We start from the raw sequence: 18,861 nt of genomic DNA on the forward strand, positions 1-18,861 counted from the left end.
ATCAAACACTGAGAACTGGCTTGGTCATAGAAGACAGAGGGTGGTAGTGCAAGGGTCTTTTTCCGGCTGGAGGCCTGTGACTAGTGGTGTTCCGCAGGGCTCTGTATTGGGACCTCTGCTGTTTGTGATTTATATAAATGATCTGGAAGAAGGAGTAACTGGGGTGATCAGTAAGTTTGCGGACGACACAAAACTGGCAGGACTTGCAGATAGTGAGGAACATTGTCAGAGGCTACAGAAGGATATCGATAGGCTGGAAATTTGGGCAAAGAAAAGGCAGATGGAGTTCAATCCTGATGAATGCGAAGTGATGCATTTTGGTGGGAATAATGTAGGGAGGAGCTACACGATAAATGGAAGAACCATAAAGGGTGTAGAGACGCAGAGGGACCTGGGTGTGCAAGTCCACAGATCTTTGAAGGTGACGTCACAGGTGGAGAAGCTGGTGAAGAAGGCATATGGCATGCTTGCCTTTATAGGACGGGGCATAGAGTATAAAAGTTGGGGTCTGATGTTGCAGATGTATAGAACGTTGGTTCGGCCGCATTTGGAATACTGCGTCCAGTTCTGGTCGCCACACTACCAGAAGGACATGGAGGCTTTGGAGAGAGGACAGAGGAGGTTTACCAGGATGTTGCCTGGTATGGAGGGGCTTGGTTATGAGGAGAGATTGGGGAAACTGGGGTTGTTCTCCTTGGAAAGACGGAGGATGAGGGGAGACTTAATAGAGGTGTATAAAATTATGAAAGGCATAGATAGGGTGAACGGTAGGAAGCTTTTCCCCGGGTCGGTGGTGACGTTCACGAGGGGTCATAGGTTCAAGGTGAGGGGGGGAGGTTTAACACAGATATCAGAAGGACATATTTTACACAGAGGTTCGTGGGGGCCTGGAATGTGTTGCCGGGCAAGGTGGTGGAGGCGGACACACTGGGAACGTTTGAGACTTATCTAGACAGCTATATGAACGGAGTGGGTATGGAGGGATACAAAAGAGTGGTCTAGTTTGGATCAGGGAGCGGCGCGTGCTAATTGTTCTTTGTTTCTCGTTTCAAGGCTTCATTCTATGATCATCTTGCTGGTGCCAGTACAGAGCGAGACTGCGGATAGTTGGGAACCTGTCTCGGGGGCAGGGAATTCAGATGGTGTTCGTAAAGCAGAAGTGGAAATGAATAGGGTTGGGAAGCATTTTCTGATCAGGGCCAGTGTGATCTCCTGGACTCGTTTCGATCGCCACAGGGGGTCGGAGAGGAATTTCCCAGATTTTTCCCCCCATATTGGCCCTGGGGTTTTCACTCTGGGTTTTCGCCTCTCCCTGGAGATCACATGGTCTGGAATGGGGGGGTGGGGGTGAGTTAATAGGTTGTGATGAACAAAGCATCGTAGCTGTGAGGGACAGCTCGGTGGATAGGATATCAGGATGTAGATAGGCTGGAAAATTGGGCGGGGATCCTGGATTCAGGATTCAATCCTGGACCGGGGAGCGGCGCGGGCTTGGAGGGCCGAAAGGCCTGTTCCTGTGCTGTATTGTTCTTTGTTCTTTGGTCCCTGTTGCTGTGATGCACCAGTGCGAACCGCTGTGCCATATTCAACCAAATTACTCCAGGGGTTCAGAAACGTCTGGGAAAGTTATTGCACCATCAATTATTGAGGCTCGATCGTTAATCTCTGTGTTTTAACACTAGTGGAAGAGTGGAGTGGAAATTTTTGAATTGAAAATCAAAGGTCAGATCTGCTGATTCAGACTGTAGTGTGCTCTTGTTTTAAAAGCTTTTTAACCAGCTGCTCCTTCCACAACCATTGCTTTTTAACCAGCTGCTCCTTTCACAACCATTGCTTTTTAACCAGCTGCTCCTTCCACAACCATTGCTTTTTAACCAGCTGCCCCTTCCACAACCATTGCTTTTTAACCAGCTGCTCCTTCGACAACCATTGCTTTTTAACCAGCTGTCCCTTCCACAACCATTGCTTTTTAACCAGCTGCTCCTTCAACAACCATTGTTTTTTAACCAGCTGCTCCTTCCACAACCATTGCTTTTTAACCAGCTTTCCCTTCCACAACCATTGCCTTTTAACCAGCTGCTCCTTCCACAACCATTGCTTTTTAACCAGCTGCCCCTTCCACAACCATTGCTTTTTAACCAGCTGCCCCTTCCACAACCATTGCTTTTTAACCAGCTGCCCCTTCCACAACCATTGCTTTTTAACCAGCTGCTCCTTCCACAACCATTGCGTTTTAACCAGCTGTCCCTTCCACAACCATTGCTTTTTAACCAGCTGCTCCTTCCACAACCATTGCTTCGATTTGAAAGAAATGCCATTCAATTGTGGACGGCTCTGGAAGTTTCCATATTCCCGTCTTGCAAGTTATAGATACCCGTTTGTAATCTTGATGGACTATTACTACACTTGCTTTTTGCTTCCTAATGCAAAGCATTTGGTGCCACTATATCTGAATTCATTGGAGAAATGACAGACACGGATAAACACCTAAAAGATCAGCGAACTTTTAAATGCAGTCTGAATCTACAGTTGTGCCAGTAGTATGATTCGAACTTGTACCCAGTTTGTACAGTCATGTTTTTAACTCTGCTAAATTTACAGCTCTCTGAAATAGTGAGAGAATTCAAAACAACAAATGGATTATTGCTCACGGGTTCACCACTTCAGAACAACCTGCAAGAACTCTGGGCTCTGCTCAACTTCCTCCTCCTGGATGTCTTCAATTCGTCTGCAGTAAGTAATGAGAAAAGCAGCTTGACAGTGACTGTACCGTTTGTCTAAGGTTCAATTACAGTGTTTCAACCTATTTCTTTTTGGAAGGCATGAGAGAATGCTGCAAAGTTGTGTCTTTTTCATTTTTGAAGCTAGTGTCAGGGGAAGCTGTCCAACTTGCTGGAGGGTGTTGTGTGACACCATTGTTCCTTGCATTGGGAGCAGCCAGGTAGCTAAATGGCCGCAGTCTATGTATTAATTTGTCCACCTGCCCACATTTTGTGAGCACTATATTCACCATATGTGTGCCGATGCAGAGTCCAATTGGTGATGTCTGCTCCTCTAACCCTTCAAACTGCTATTGACCATTCCTGATGCTCAGTGTCACATCTGCCTTACACTGTGAAGCGTATTTAACATGCTTGATGTTTCCTTGAGCAAAACTGTCACCTTGTGTCACAATTCTAAACTTACATTAAAAGCAGGCTGGCGTGAGAGCTTACTTTATCCATATCTATCTCAATCCACAAATTAGCTATCAGAAGTATTTTAGTATTTATTTTTGTTCAAGAATGAAAAGCTATGTTTCTAACTGAATGCCTAACTGCTCATTCTTCCTGTGTGGGTGTCCTGTAGCTTGTTACAGAGATGGAAGTAGGTGGTCCAAGGGAAAAAATGATTTTTTTCCATGTTAAATTGCTCACATGCTGACCAGCTGAAACTGATTTGCAATTGTTATGAGCAGCGGTGCATCTGTTTGATGATATCATTTGTGAACGATCTAATTTGGAAGCTACCCTTTTAAATTGCCATTCTTGATCTTCTAGTGATAAACAATGTAATAATTGAAACCATTGGATGTGGCGTTGATGGAAGTAACACAATATGCTAAAACGTTTGGGTTTGGCATGACTAGAGCCACTTGTTGTTCTTTGCAGGTCTTTGATTCTTGGTTTGACACAAACAACTGCTTCGGGGACCAGAAGCTCATTGAGCGATTGCACATGGTAAGCTTCTTATCTTATCTGTATTCTGATGCTGGTACGTCATTAAAATGCAAAGTTATTTCGGGCCCATCGCCCTCAGAAATATTATTCAAAAAGTTGTATATTTGTGTGATGAAGTGATGTGCCTTGAGAGTGTTTGCGGCTAATTTGAAGAAACAGCAAGGTTTCTCTTCTTCATTTACTGGGTGTGGATGTCGTTGACTAGACCAGCATTTATTGGCCATCCCAAAGTTGCCCTTCAGAAGGTGGTGGTGAGCTGCCTTCTTGAACCACTGCAGTCCCTGAAGTTCTAGGTACATCCACAGTGCTGTTAGGGAAGGGGTTCCAGGTTTTTTGACCCAATAACGGTGAACAAGCAACGATATGTTTCCAAAGTCAGGATGGTGAGTGACTTGGAGGGAAACCTCCAGGTGGTAGTGTCCCCAGGTACCTGCTGCTCTTGGCCTTCTAGGTGGCAGTGGCTGAGAGTTTGGAAGGTGCAACCTCAGGAATCCTGGTTAATTCCTGCAGTGCTTCTTGTAGATGGTACACACGGCTGTCACTGTTCAACGGTGGTGGAGGGAGTGAATGTTTGTGGAAGGGGCAGCAATCAAGTGGGCTGCTTTGTCCTGGATGGTGTTGAACTTCATGACTGTTCTTGGAGCCGCACTCATCCACGCAAATGGAGAGTATCCATCACACCCCTGACTTATGCTTTGTATCTGGTGGAGAAGCTTTGGGGAGTAAGGAGGCGAGTTACTCACCGCAGGATTCCTGGCCTTTGACTTGCCCTGGTAGATTTAGAACTGTTAATTCATTGATTAAAAATGTGATGGCAAAAACTGAGGATCTATATTCTACGAACTGTTTATCCCGAGCAGTGTTAAATTTTGAGTTACTGCGTGTGAATTACAAATTAATTTGACTTTTATGAAGTGAAAAAGAACATAAGAACATAAGAAATAGGAGTAGGAGTAGGCCATCTCGCCCCTCGAGCCTGTCCCGCCATTCAATAAGATCATGGCTGATCTGAAGTGGATCAGTTCCACTTACCCGCCTGATCCCGACAACCCATAATTCCCTTACCGATCAGGAATTCATCTATCCGTGATTTAAACATATTCAACGAGGTAGCCTCCACCACTTCAGTTGGCAGAGAATTCCAGAGATTCCCCACCCTCTGAGTGAAGAATTTCCTCCTCAACTCTGTTCTAAACTGACCCCCCTTTATTTTGAGGCTGCGCCCTTTAGTTCGAGCTTCCTTTCTAAGTGGAAAGAATCTCTCCACCTCTACCCTATCCAGCCCCTTCATCATCTTATGGGTCTCTATAAGATCCCCCCTCAGCCTTCTAAATTCCAACGAGTACAAACCCAATCTGCTCAGTCTCTCCTCATAATCAACACCCCTCATCTCTGGTATCAACCTGGTGAACCTTCTCTGCACTCCCTCCAAGACCCATATATCCTTCCGCAAATAAGGGGACCAATACTGCACACAGTAATCCAGCTGCGGCCTCACCAATGCCCTGTACAGATGCAGCAATACATCTCTGCTTTGATATTCTATCCCCCTTGCGATATAGGCCAACATCCCATTTGCCTTCTTGATCACCTGCTGCACCTGCAGACTCGGTTTTTGCGTCTCATGCACAAGGACCCCCAGGTCCCTTTGCACAGTAGCATGTTGAAATTTTTTTCCATTGAGATAATAATCCAATTTGCTATTATTTCCTCCAAAGTGAATAACCTCGCATTTGTCAACGTTATACTGCATCTGCCAGATCCTCACCCACTCACTCAGCCAATCCAAATCTCTTTGCAGACCTTCTACGCCCTCCACACGATACGCTTTTCCCCTTATCTTTGTGTCGTCAGCAAACTTTGTTACCCTACACTCAGTCCCCTCCTCCAGATCGTCTATATAAATGGTAAATAGTTGAGGCCCCAGTACCGATCCCTGTGCCACGCCACTAGTTACCATCCGCCAACCAGAAAAGCACCCATTTATTCCGACTTTCTGCTTCCTGTCGGATAGCTAATCCCCAATCCACACTAACACCCGACCCCCAACTCCGTGTGACCCAACCTTCTTCAGCAACCTTTTGTGAGGCACCTTATCGAACGCCTTTTGGAAATCCAAAAACACTGCATCCACCGGTTCCCCTCCGTCAACCGCACTAGTCCCATCTTCATAAAAATCCAACAAGTTCGTCAAGCACGACTTTCCCCTCATGAATCCATGCTGCGTCGGCTTAATCGAACCATTCTTACCCAGATGGCCTGCTATTTCTTCTTTATTGATGGATTCCAGCATTTTCTAGTTGCCACCACTTCTTGCAGACACCTGCGATCCACTGGAATTAAGTGGTGGCTTTTTTCGTGTAACGAGAATGGTTTCTGCCCAGTCCAGCTGCATCCCACTGAGAATGGATTAGAAATGTTAAAGGGCACAAAGCTAAATGAACATTTACCAGGTGTTCTTGCATTCAGTAAATAGTGCTTGAAGTCAACATGGCATTTAAGGTGCTGTAATAGGCAACTTAGAAATTGATGACACGAATAGATAATTATTGCCTTTCACTCGATGTAGGCAACTACCACAGGTGTTTTTAATTAGGGTGGACATTTTACCCAGATCTGAATAATTTGAATCACTTCAGATATTACATAATATGGTGAAGGGGGAGAGATTTCTTCAGCTTCATTTCCTCTCAATTATTTTTTCTGTCGCCATATATTGAACTCCTCAGTTGACCTTGGCAATTGGAACAGCCCGTGGGGATGCTGAATGGGCGAAGGCCCATTAAGCATCCCCACGGGCTGTTCCAATTGCTGCTCCCGACCTTGATAAGAGCATTTCAATTGATGCTGGATCTCCAGTACAACTGCTTCCTGATCAGGAAGACTTGCTAAATTAAAGTGTTTTTGTCACATTTTGCGAGTTGCAGTGTAAGGGAAATAGAATAATTTTTATTTGCTTAAATGTCTATCCACTATTTCAGAAGCGGAAATGGGTTGGGGGAGAGGAGGAATGGTAGGTTACAATGACTCGGATTTATCTCCTCTTCTGTTCACACTACAAGCTCCATTTCCTAACCATTCACTCCAAACCTCTGTCTGGTTACTGTCTGTCTGAGGCTTCACCAAACTCTTTGCAATTATGATATCCTAATTGAGCCTGAACTACGTTTCCAACCCCATATTCTCAATATTACCAATACCACCACGATAATATCGCCCGCCCTAGTTCAAACCCTTAATTAGCACGAGATTTTCCTAAACAGCCTCCCACCTTGCACCACGTGGAAGATTCAATTAATCAGAACTGCTGCTGACATGAACCAAGTTCTGTCCACTGCTCCATTTGTGCATCACTGATGGTCGACCTTCAGCTGTTTAACCCAAAGGACTGGAATTATTTCCCTCAATCTCTCTGCCTCTCGAGCTCATCCTTATTTAAGACACCTCTCAATGGTTTTTTGGAAGCTCGGTGTCAAATTTGTCGGATAATTGCCCCTGTGATGATCCTGTAGACATCTTATTACCATAGAATCCCTACAGTGCAGAAGGAGGGCATTTGGCCCATCAAGTCTGCACCAACCCCGCATGTTTAGGAACAGACATAGAAAAACTACAGCACAAAACAGGCCCTTCGGCCCACAAGCTGTGCCGAACACGTCCCTACCTTCTGGACCGATCTATAACCCTCCATCCTATTAAGCTCCATGTACTCATCCAGGAGTCTCTTAAAATACCCTATTGAGTTCGCCTCCACCACCACTGACGGCAGCCGATTCCACTCGCCCACCAACCTCTGTGTGAAAAACTTACCCCTAACATCTCCCCTGTACATATCCCCCAGCACCTTAAACCTGTGTCCCCTCGTAGCAGCCAGTTCCACCTTGGGAAAAAGCTTCTGAGAGTCCACCCGACCTATGCCTCTCAACATCTTATACACCTCTGTTTGGTCTCTTCTCATCCTTCGTCTCTTCAAGGAGAAAAGACCGCGCTCCCTCAGCCTATCCTCATAAGGCATGCCACTCAATCCAGGCAACATCCTTGTAAATCTCCTCTGCACCCTTTCAATCTTTTCCACATCCTTCCTGTCATGAGGCGACCAGAACTGAGCACAGTACTCCAAGTGGGGTCTGACGAGGATCTTATATAGCTGCATCATTATCCCCGGACTCCTAAACACAATCCCTCGATTGATTTACCCCGCCAATCCCACTGACACCAAAGGTTTATTTAGCAGAGCCAATCAACCTAACCGCACATCTTTGGAATGTGGGAGGAAACCGGAGCAGACACGGGGAGAATGCGCAAACTCCACACAGAGAGTGACCCGAGGCCAGAATTGAACCTGGGTCCCTGGCGCTGTGAGACAGGAGTGCCAACCACTGTGCCACCATGCCAGCTATGTTAAAGGTGTGGTAGAAATATACATTGTTGAGGAATGAGGAAAGTGAATTTAAGGATACTATCCCCTTAATCCCACTTAGTTACCGCACTAACCTACAGATCTTGGGACACCTAAGGGGCAATTTAGCATGGCCAATCCACCTAACCTGCACATCAGACTGAAAGGGGAAACTGGAGCACCCAAAGGAAACCCACGCAGACACGGGGAGAACATGTAAACTCCCCAAAAACAGTCACCCAAGGCCAGAATTGAAGCCTGGTCCCTGGTGCTGTGAAGCAGTAGTGCTAACCACAGCCACCATACCGCCCTGATCTAGTATTGTGCAATGAGGTAGGGTTAATTGGTAATCTCATAGTAAAAGATCCACAGGCAAATATTCATATCACAATTAAATTCCATATGGTGGTCTGCAAGTGACATATTTCCAAAATCATAAAGAATAATCTTGTCCCTATCTAATTGGCTTTAAGTTTGAGAGGAGAGCCTGCTAAGGTTGATAGTGAACAATGAAAATGTTGAATTCTTTCTTTAAATGTTTATCAATGAAATTGGGAAATAAAAGCTCTGCAAAAACATCCATCTGTGGCTTATTGAGAGCATTAACGATTGTGTTAGATTAAGAGAAGAGGCTTATCATATGACAAGGAATAGTAACAAGCTTGAGCATTGGGAGTGTTTGAGAAACCAGCAAAAGGCCACAGAAGATTGATTGAAAATGGAATATATGGGTAAACTATAAGAGCTCTTACAAGTATATACAAAAGAAAGTCACCTAGTTACAGGAAGGATGTAAATAAGGTTGAAAGAGTGCAGAGAAGGTTCACAAGGATGTTGCCGGGACTTGACAAGATGCGTTACAGAGAGAGATTGAATAGGCTGGAACTTTATTCCCTGGAGCGTAGAAGAATGAGGGGAGATTTGATAGAGGTGTATAAGATTTTGATGGGTATCGATAGAGTGAATGCAAGCAGGCTTTTTCCACTGAGGCTAGGGGAGAATATAACCAGAGGGCACGGGTTAAGGGTGAAAGGAGAAAAGATTAATGGGAATATTAGGGGGGGCTTCTTCACGCAGAGAGTTTTGGGAGTGTGGAATGAGCTGCCGGGTAAAGTGGTGAATGCTTTTCACATTTAAGAAAAACTAGGACGGGTTGATGGATGAGAGGGGTGTGGAGGGATATAGTCCAAGTGCAGGTCAGTGGGACTAGGTAAAAAATGGTTTGGCACAGACAAGAAGGGCCAAAAGGCCTGTTACTGAGCTGTAATTTTCTATGGTTCTATGGTTAATGTATTTTCTCATAAAGTGTTGGATTCCAAGGTCTGATCTGTTATGTTGCAGAATAAAGCTGTTGACAATCTAATCTGAAGTTGTAGGTGTTTTCATCAAGTCAACATTCAGCCCACACCTGTAGATGTGCTTCAACCCATGGCTCGTTCAGCTGTTTTTGTTTAACCTGTGCTTCAGTCCACAGAACTGTTCAGTTCAGCTTTTGTAACATTGCATTATTTTGCTTGAACTTCTTGGGCATCAGCAGTGTGTAAAAAGCATGTATTCCCACCTGAATTAGGTATTGAGACCCTTCCTCCTCCGACATATTAAAGCTGAGGTAGAAAAGAGCCTGCCGCCAAAAAAGGAAGTCAAAATGTATGTCGGCCTGAGCAAAATGCAACGAGAATGGCGAGTGCACAACTTGTGAATCTTAATGTGTTGCATTGTGAAGTATGGCATCATCTTGCAAAAACTCATTGAAATTGTCCTGCACTTCAATCAACAATTAGAGCATTTGTAGAACTAAGGGAATAGATTCACCAGTGTAAGCGAGTGTGATTTTACCCAATGCACCAATAATAGGCTGACTCCCTACTATTGACCATCTTGCTTCCGTCTGATCTGTAAGATTTTTGTGTTTGGAATTCTAACTTCCCTCAATCATTTCAATTATTTTTGCCCGAACCAGAAGATCATCATTGAATTCAGACTGGACGATTGCCATTCAAGTGTGATTGTTACAGTGCTTTCAAACTACTTTGCTCTCATCTTTGGGCTTTCTCCTTTCAAACCCCAATGCAGCCCATTATTGATACCCACTTGATCAGGTACTAGTGAGGTGTCCCCTCCAAACTTATTAACCATGTCTATCTAGTTGGTCAAGGAGAACGCTGCAAAGCCCTTCAAAATGAAACTGCACCCGATGTAACACAATGTCATTGCCTCACGGAGATGCCAGGATCGCTGCCATAAATATAAAATAGTCAATAATAAATCAAACAGGAATTTAGGAGAAGATTCAAAAAAGAAAGTGGCAGAGTGGTTAGTGTGGATCTCACTACCACAAGGAGAGGCATGACATTGATGCATTTTAGGGAAGTTTGTTAAACATAGAATGGAAAAAGAAATCGAAGGTGTGAGGAGACTCTTATCATGAACACTGATCTGGAATTGTTGATCGAAGTGGCCTGTTTCTGCGTTACAAATACTTAATCCCAGAGTACTTCATATTGCTCGCATCCAAATGACATGAAAAGGAATATTCCCATCCCTTTAAACCCTGGCCACCTGGGACGAATTGTACTTTATATCAAAGAACAAAATGTTGAGTGTGTATTAGTCGTAAGAAATGGGTTTCTATATCTGTGAGGCTTAGATGGAGCACTCTGTTCCCTGGTAGGTGAGAGGGGTTGGAATGTGGATCCTAGACTTTGTCCGAGGCACCTATAGAACAAAGCATTCATTTTAGGCTGTAATTGCTTTCTGTTGAGCTCCATTAAAAAAATAAATTTATCTCCAAGTTGATCTGATGAGTTTTAATCCTGGCCTTGCTGACAGGTACACCAGGATATTAATGAAGGATATTGACATCCTGAACTCCTCAGGGAAAATGGACAAAATGCGTCTATTGAATATGCTGATGCAACTGCGCAAGTGCTGCAACCACCCCTATCTGTTTGACGGAGCTGAACCTGGCCCACCTGACATCACTAACATTCACCTGGTAGTTAACAGTGGCAAAATGGTGGTACTGGACAAACTGTTGCCGAAAGTGAAGGAGCAAGGTCAGCCGCAGGCCTGGTCAAGGCTTTTGTTTCCCTTTCTGTCTTTCAATCTTTCTACAGGAAGGAGGCATGTAGTGATTTGATAGTTTCGTGGATACATGAGTCGCTCGGACGGGGTGGGGGGTGGCCAACATAAGGCCCAAATTAACGATTGCCAGGCCGTAAAGGGAAATTAATTGAAAATATTCCAAAATGTGTTCTAAATTAATATGCAACAAACTCTGGAATCAGCAATGGTTTTAGTTATAGTAGATTAGGCAAAGAAGCTTCCTGAGATATCCTTGAGGAGATAACCAAAATAAAACACAATGCAATTTAGGTTTTTAGAATATGTTCAACAAATCTGTGATTAGAGAGTAAATATAGTAATAAATTTCACGCTTTGTGAAATAGATGACGTTGTCTCAATGGATTAAGAATTAGCTTAATGTTAAAGTTCCTATTTTGGGAGGATGTCGGTTTGGATTCAGATTCGATTGGAAATTCAAAGAGCATGCCAGTCACTCGAACTCGAATCCATGACCAAATTAGTTGAGACTCTGAAGACCAGGAGGAATTGAACAAAAACTACTGTGTAGTCCAATCCATATAGAAGGAAATCCGGTGGAGTGGAAAATCAAACATCCTGGTGTATAGATTGGCTGTAAACAACCGCCTGCATGGTTATTTGTGCATTTCCGAGTCCGATGTCAGACTTTGTCATGCTCTGCAGCACTACTGTACCTGTGCTGCAGACTGATCAAAAATAGAACAGGATTTTTAATAAATGAAAGGGGTTTGTGATGTTGAGCCTTCGTAAGCGTGCAAGGATTTCCACGACGATGTCTAAAAAAGAATTTGAAAATGATCACTGATGACACCATGGCAGCATTTGACCTGTGCAGCAAGGTACATCAGACTGCATGCTGTGATGTTTTGGGTTACAAATTAACATAGGTTTTAATGAATTATAAACTGCTGAAAATACTCAACTATTCTGGGAGCATCAGGGAAGGTTCAACTATGACTCTTCAGAACTCCCCTCTCCACAGATGCTGCCTGACCTGCTGAGTATTTCCAGAACTTTGCTTTCATCTATTTAGCTTTTATTTCACAAGTTTTAGTGACTGTTTAAAACAATAGTGTTTCTTGATCTGAAATCGCATCCTGTTTTAGTCATTCTGGCCTGCCACACGCCATCCACTGGGGCTGGGGCCTCCCAAAAACTGGCCGATTTACCATCAAATATTCTTCATGAGGAGTGTTGGATCACAGGCCTCTGCAATGCTTGATGGGCCCCAACCTCCTTCCGGGGGAATAGTTACAGGAGCCAAATATTCTGAAAATTGGGGGCTAACGTGTTGGGAGAAGGTGAATGGAATAATTACATGGTTTGGGATTGCAGCTATTTTTTGATTCGGGTTTAATTTTTGCTGCCCAAACTGCAGCACCGTCTAGAATCCACCTGGAATATAAACCCTTTGAAATCATTCCCATCAATCAAGGCAGCTGGGTCACATGGACAGTTCACATTGTATGAATTATAAAATTGGATTTGATTATGTGTGTTCATTTATGCCTCCTGTACGATAACTATTTTACGAGATTACTCTACATCCTGCTTGTTACCACTGAAATTTGGTTTCCATTCGCCACATCAGTAGATGTAGGTTTTTGAAGCATTTGTGTATCTGCGCTGTGTTCTTGGCTAACGATCAACTGATCACCTTGATGAATGATCTCCTTTTCCACAGGTTCTCGGGTGTTGATCTTCAGCCAGATGACCAGGGTGCTGGATATTTTGGAAGATTATTGTATGTGGCGAAACTACGAGGATTGTAGACTGGATGGACAGACACCGCATGAGGAGAGACAGGTATGTTTCTTGCCCTGTGCTTTCAAAACTGAGTTTGTTTGAGGAAAGTTCTCACCTCTTAAATTGATCTGAGGCGGGATTATCTAAGTAAGAATTCTAGACGTAAGGTTACAAAACTGACTCAAGGTTTTCAAACAAGAAATATGAATATTCAATTTGAATCTAGCATCTATTTGTATTTTTAAAAATGAAACTTTCCAACAATGAGTAAAAAGATTGGTCCCAATCGTTTGTTCAATTCTGGCTTAACTTTTCTCTCTCATCCCTCCAGGATTCTATTTCTGCTTTCAATAGTCCTGGGAGCTCAAAGTTTATCTTCATGTTCAGCACACGCGCTGGGGGTCTTGGTATAAATCTAGCCACGGCAGATGTAGTAATCCAATAGGACTCAGACTGGAACCATCAGGTAGACCTCCAAGCTGTGGTAAGTTACTGAGCGATTAATTATTTGTGTTCTGAACCCCACGTACTGTTGAATATATAACTATTATAGCTGGTTTTAACATCCAAGTGCACTGACCAAGCGGCATTTGGTATTTTGCAGCCACTGATACCCCCTCAAATCTTCCGTGTGTTGCTCCCATGGTTTCTTTAAAACTCCGCTCGACTGAACTGGTGGAAATATTTCAGCAAATGCCTTCAGTTTGCTTCTCTTTATTTGAATGGAGCGTGCGGTTGTTTTCAGAATTGGCGTGGTATGATTTCAGCTGACTGGGCATCTTGTTTCTCCTCTCCAATTAACTTCCAAATCCAATTGACAGTTTGGAAATGAAATCCATTTTAAGTTTCAGGAATGCTGAGGTGTCTCTGTCAGGAACTGCCTTCCTTGATTCAGATTTACACAAAACAACTGATGCACGGATTTTAATTAGTGCTTCGTGATTGCCTCGTGTACCAAATTTTTCGTTCATTACAAATACGTTAGTACAAAACAATTTCAAATACACAAAGAACAAATGTGAAAAATACATTACCAATGGCTAAAGCCATCCATTTATCAGTTACTACCTTCTATTTAGGAAGGGCTCACTCACGGTCATAATTATCCAGGGCCTTGGCCCTCCAAATACACCTCCATTTACAAATCATAACCTATAAAATGACAAACATTCGTCCAACACAACAAGAATAAACATTGCAGGAATCGCCCCCCCGCCCCCCCCCGGCACCGCCTCCCGGGTTTTTCCCCTGCCGGGGGATGCAACCCTCCAGGAGGTTCCCAGGTCCGGGGATACCACCTGACGGATGTTCGGCCGGAGGGGGGGGTGTGGTGAACCATCGTTGGTTCCTACTGGATAGTACTGAGCCAGGAGCTGGCCAGTACTACAAGGATGTACATATGTTACTGTTGGGTTGTGCTATTGTTGCTGTTGGGGTTAGGGTGGGGTTGTTACACCTTTGTACTGTAGTGTTATGGCACATCCCAGTCGGGCTCCGCCTCCTGGGAGAGGTATAAGAGTCCCTGCTCTGGCCGGGACCCCTTCAGTCTGGGGTAGTGTATATAATTACTGGCTGCTTCATTTCAGTAAATAAAAGCCTTTCATTTACCGAGCTTCAGGCCTCGTGTTTGAGAGGCGCATCAGGGGGAAATGGGGAAAACCACCCCGAACCTACTCTATCCGGAATCCCTTCCGGAGTTTCAGCTGGGGCAGTGGGAAAAGCTCTCCGGGATACTCAGTTCGGGTCGCCTTCCCAATCTTTCTCCCGGAGAATAACATCCCTCCGGTGTTCCTATGTCCGGGGCTTCACCACCCTGAAGGCATCGCCTTCCAGAGCATCGTCTATCAATATTACACCGTCCGAAGTCGACAAAGCTCAAATACAGTCTTCCAAAGACCATCACTCTGGGCCAGATCTTCCAAAATCACACCCACTGGGGCTGCACCGTCTGGGGTCACACCTCCCGCGGCTGAACCTTCTCAAACCATAGATCCCAAATCGCTCCTCCCTGGCTTGGGTCTTCCGAGATTGCATCTACCTGGGCCACACCTTTCAAGGCAGAGAAGTCCCAGCGAGAGCAGCATTCAACAAGGCCCAGCGGAGACAAAAAGTTCTTCCACAAGTCACGAACCCAGGCACTTGAAACAGAAACTTCACGCCGACCAAAGCGCTCCTCCCGGCGGCCACACTTCCAAAAGCTCGCCGCAAGGTCGCCTCGTGTACCAAGGGCCCATGAATTCAAATCTCACTCATTTTCGAAGTTTGAATTAAAGTTTATAGTGAGCAGCAAAAGGGTGCAGGGATCCCCAATTGTTCAGCTGGTTCACTAATATGCTTCAGGGAAGAGCATCTTTCAGTACTTGACTCCATTCCACAAACACAGTGGTGATTCTAATTCCCCTCCAGTGTGAAGTGGCATGTTTCTCAATTGCTTCATTGATCCACCAGCCAGTAACTGGATTGCAATCAATGCATCTGAGAAATAATGAAATAGGTCCAGGTGCTTCCTTTGTTTTCCCCTGCTGCAACAATTGTTGATGTTGACTGAGTAATTAGAGAGGGTTAAAACATGCAGGAGATAGCCATCCAGACATCATATCTTTGCCAGCTTATGATCAGCTTGGAGATTTCTAGGAAGTTGATTTATTCCCTATCCCCATGTTAAGGTTTTGATAATCAGAGTTTTTGTTTGAAATTCTTGGATTTCTTATTATAGAAACAATGTTTGCTGGGAAATATATGAATGTCCTGTTTTTACAGCTGAATGTAGAGGAATGTCAATTGAAATTGTTACTTGATTGTGTGGACCTGCCATGTAACTTTAATTGTGTTCTTTTTTAGGATCGCGCCCACAGAATTGATCAAATAAAAGTAGTCAGAGTGTTCCGATTTATAACTGACAACGGAGGAAAGGATAGTGGAACATGCTGAAATGAAACTTAGACTGGACTCTATTGTAATTCAGCAAGGTGGGTGTTGAAGTTGGTTGTTATTTGGGTGGGAACTGCATGGGGAGAACATAGAAAACAGAAAGAGGAGTCGGTCATCGAGCCCCTCGAGCTTGCCCCGCCATTCAATAAGATCATGGCTGATCTGAAGTGGATCAGTTCCACTTACCCGCCTGATCCCTATAACCCCTAATTCCCTTACCGATCAGGAATCCATCTGTCCGTGATTTAAACATATTCAACGAGGTAGCCTCCACCACTTCAGTGGACAGAGAATTCCAGAGATTCACCACCCTCTGAGAGAAGAAGCTCCTCCTCAACTCTGTCCTAAACTGACCCCCCCCTTTATTTTGAGGCTGTGCTCTCTAGTTCTAGCTTCCTTTCTAAGTGGAAAAAATCTCTCCATCTCTACCCTATCCAGCCCCTTCATTATCTTATAGGTCTCTATAAGATCCCCCCGCCCCCCCTCAGCCTTCTAAATTCCAACGAGTACAAACCCAATCTGCTCAGTCTCTCCTCATAATGAACATCCCTCATCTCTGGTATCAACCTGGTGAACCTTCTCTGCACTTCCTCCAAGGCCAATATATCCTTCCGCAAATTAAGGGACCAATCCTGCACACAGTATTCCAGCTGCGGCCTCACTAATGCCCTGTACAGATGCAGCACGACATCTCTGCTTTTATATTCTATCCCCTTGCGATATAGGCCAACATCCCATGTGCCTTCTTGATCACCTGTTGCACCTGCAGACTGGGTTTTTGCGTCTCATGCACAAGGACCCCCAGGTCCCTTTGCACAGTAGCATGTTGTAATTTTTTTCCATTTGGATAATAATCCAATTTGCTGTTATTTCCTCCAAAGTGAATAACCTTACATTTGTCCACCGTCAGTCCCGTTAGTCGACCAAGCACTGCCTCCCTGGTAACATTAATTGTATTGAGTACCTCTCCTCCTACCAACACTCTATCGTTAATATTTGGTAAACAAATTGTGTCTTCCACCGTGAAGACCGACATAAAAAAACTGTACAAAAAACTATAAATGTTTCAGCCATTTCCTCATTTCCCACTATTAAATGCGCCCTCTCGTCCTCCAAGGGTCCAAAATTCACTCTAGCTACTCTCTTTTTATATATTTGTAAAAGCTTTTACTATCATTTTTTTATATTTAGAGCTAGACGAGCCTCATAACCTATCTTTCCTTTCTTTATCGCTTTCTTAATCGTTCTTTGTTGTTTCTTAAAGTTTTCCCAGTATGTTTCCTGAGTCTGTTTCGGTGCTTTGAGGTATTAACTTTAAATGGCATCGGTGTAACTTTGGGGTCCCCGGAGAAGTGTCAATCATTCCCAGCCTTAACTCCAGAATTTTTTCTTGCATTCTTTTCTCCGACTGAGTTATGGCACGGATGTTAAAACTTTGTGTTGGGGATTGTGAATGCATTGGATACTCCCTCACTAACCTGTTCTTTTTCTAATACCGCAGAACATTTTAAAATTAAACTTCAATATATTCACAGCTAACTTCACTAATCGTCAATGATTTTAAAATTAATTATCATTACAATAGATTAGGACATACCACCTGGAACTGTGCAATCTGGCATATGTATTCCTGACTTTTGGTGAAATGGTCCTAAAAAATGCAAAAATCAACATTAAATCCCTCTGCAATCTTCCACAGAGTGTGAACAGCCAGTTAACGTACGCTGTGCAAAAACAAAGTGTGGGGGTCACAGGATAGTTGTCATGGGGGACTTTAACTTTCGAAATATTGATTTGGAACCTTTGTAGTTCAAATAGTTCGGATGGGGCAGTTTTTGTGCACTGTGTGCAGGAGGGTTTCCTGACACAATATGTGGATAGGCCGACAAGAGGAGGGGCCACATTGGATTTGGTACTGGGAAATGAACAGGGCCAAGTGTTCGATTTGGTTGTGGGAGAGCACTTTGGAGATAGTGACCACAATTCGGTGTCTTTTGTTATTGCAATAGAGAGGGATAGGGCCGTACGGCAGGGCAAGTATTACAATTGGGGGAGAGGTACTTATGATGCGATATGCAAGAATTAGGGGGCATAAGATGAGAACAGAAACTGTCAGGGAAAGGCACTAATGAAAAGTGGAACTTTTTCAAGGAACAAATACTGGGTGTCCTTGATAGGTATGTCCCTGTCAGGCAGGGAGGAAATGGCCGAGTGAAGGAACCATGGTTCACGGAAGAGGTGGAATGTCTTGTGAAAAGGAAGAGGGAAGCTTATGTAGGGACGAGGAAACAAGGTTCAGATGGCTCGATTGAGGGTTACATGTTAGCAAGGAATGTGCTGAAAAAGGGGCTTAGGAGAGCCAGGAGCCGACATGAGAAGTCCTTGGCGGGTATGATCAAGGAAAACTCCAAGGCTTTTTACTCTTATGTGAGGAATAAAAGAATGACCAGGGTGAGGTTAGGGTCGGTCAAGGACTTTAGTGGGAACTTGTGTATGGAGTCAGTAGAGATAGGCGAGGTGATGAATGAATACTTTTCTTCAGTGTTCACCAAGGAGAGGGACCATGTTTTTGAGGAAGAAAAGGTGTTACAGGCTAATAGGCTGGAGGAAATAGATGTTCGGAGGGAGGATGTACTGGCAGTTTTGAATTAACTGAAGGTCGATAAGTCCCCTGGGCAGGCTGAAATGTATCCTAGGATTCTTGAGGAGGCAACGGATGAGATTGCAGAGACTTTGGCTTTGATCTTTGGGTCCTCACCGTCCACGGGGATGGTGCCAGAGGACTGGAGGATGGCGAATGTTGTTCCTCTGTTTAAGAAAGAGAATAGAAATGACTCTGGTAATTATAGACCGGTTAGTCTTACTTCGGTGGTTGGTAAATTGAAGGAAAAGTTCCTTAGGGATGGGATTTACGACCATTTAGAAAAATGCTGATTAATCCGGGATAGTCAGCACGGATTT

General features: G+C 44.1%; 1 pseudogene; it reads left to right on the forward strand.

Annotated features, from left to right (window-relative positions):
* Positions 1–3,581: 3,581 nt before the first annotated feature.
* LOC144489421 (SWI/SNF-related matrix-associated actin-dependent regulator of chromatin subfamily A member 5-like) lies at positions 3,582–15,900 on the forward strand (annotated as a pseudogene).
* The last annotated feature ends 2,961 nt before the right edge of the window (positions 15,901–18,861 follow it).

This window comes from Mustelus asterias, unplaced genomic scaffold (assembly GCF_964213995.1).
Source record: "Mustelus asterias unplaced genomic scaffold, sMusAst1.hap1.1 HAP1_SCAFFOLD_2165, whole genome shotgun sequence".
In the NCBI taxonomy this organism is placed as follows: domain Eukaryota; kingdom Metazoa; phylum Chordata; class Chondrichthyes; order Carcharhiniformes; family Triakidae; genus Mustelus; species Mustelus asterias.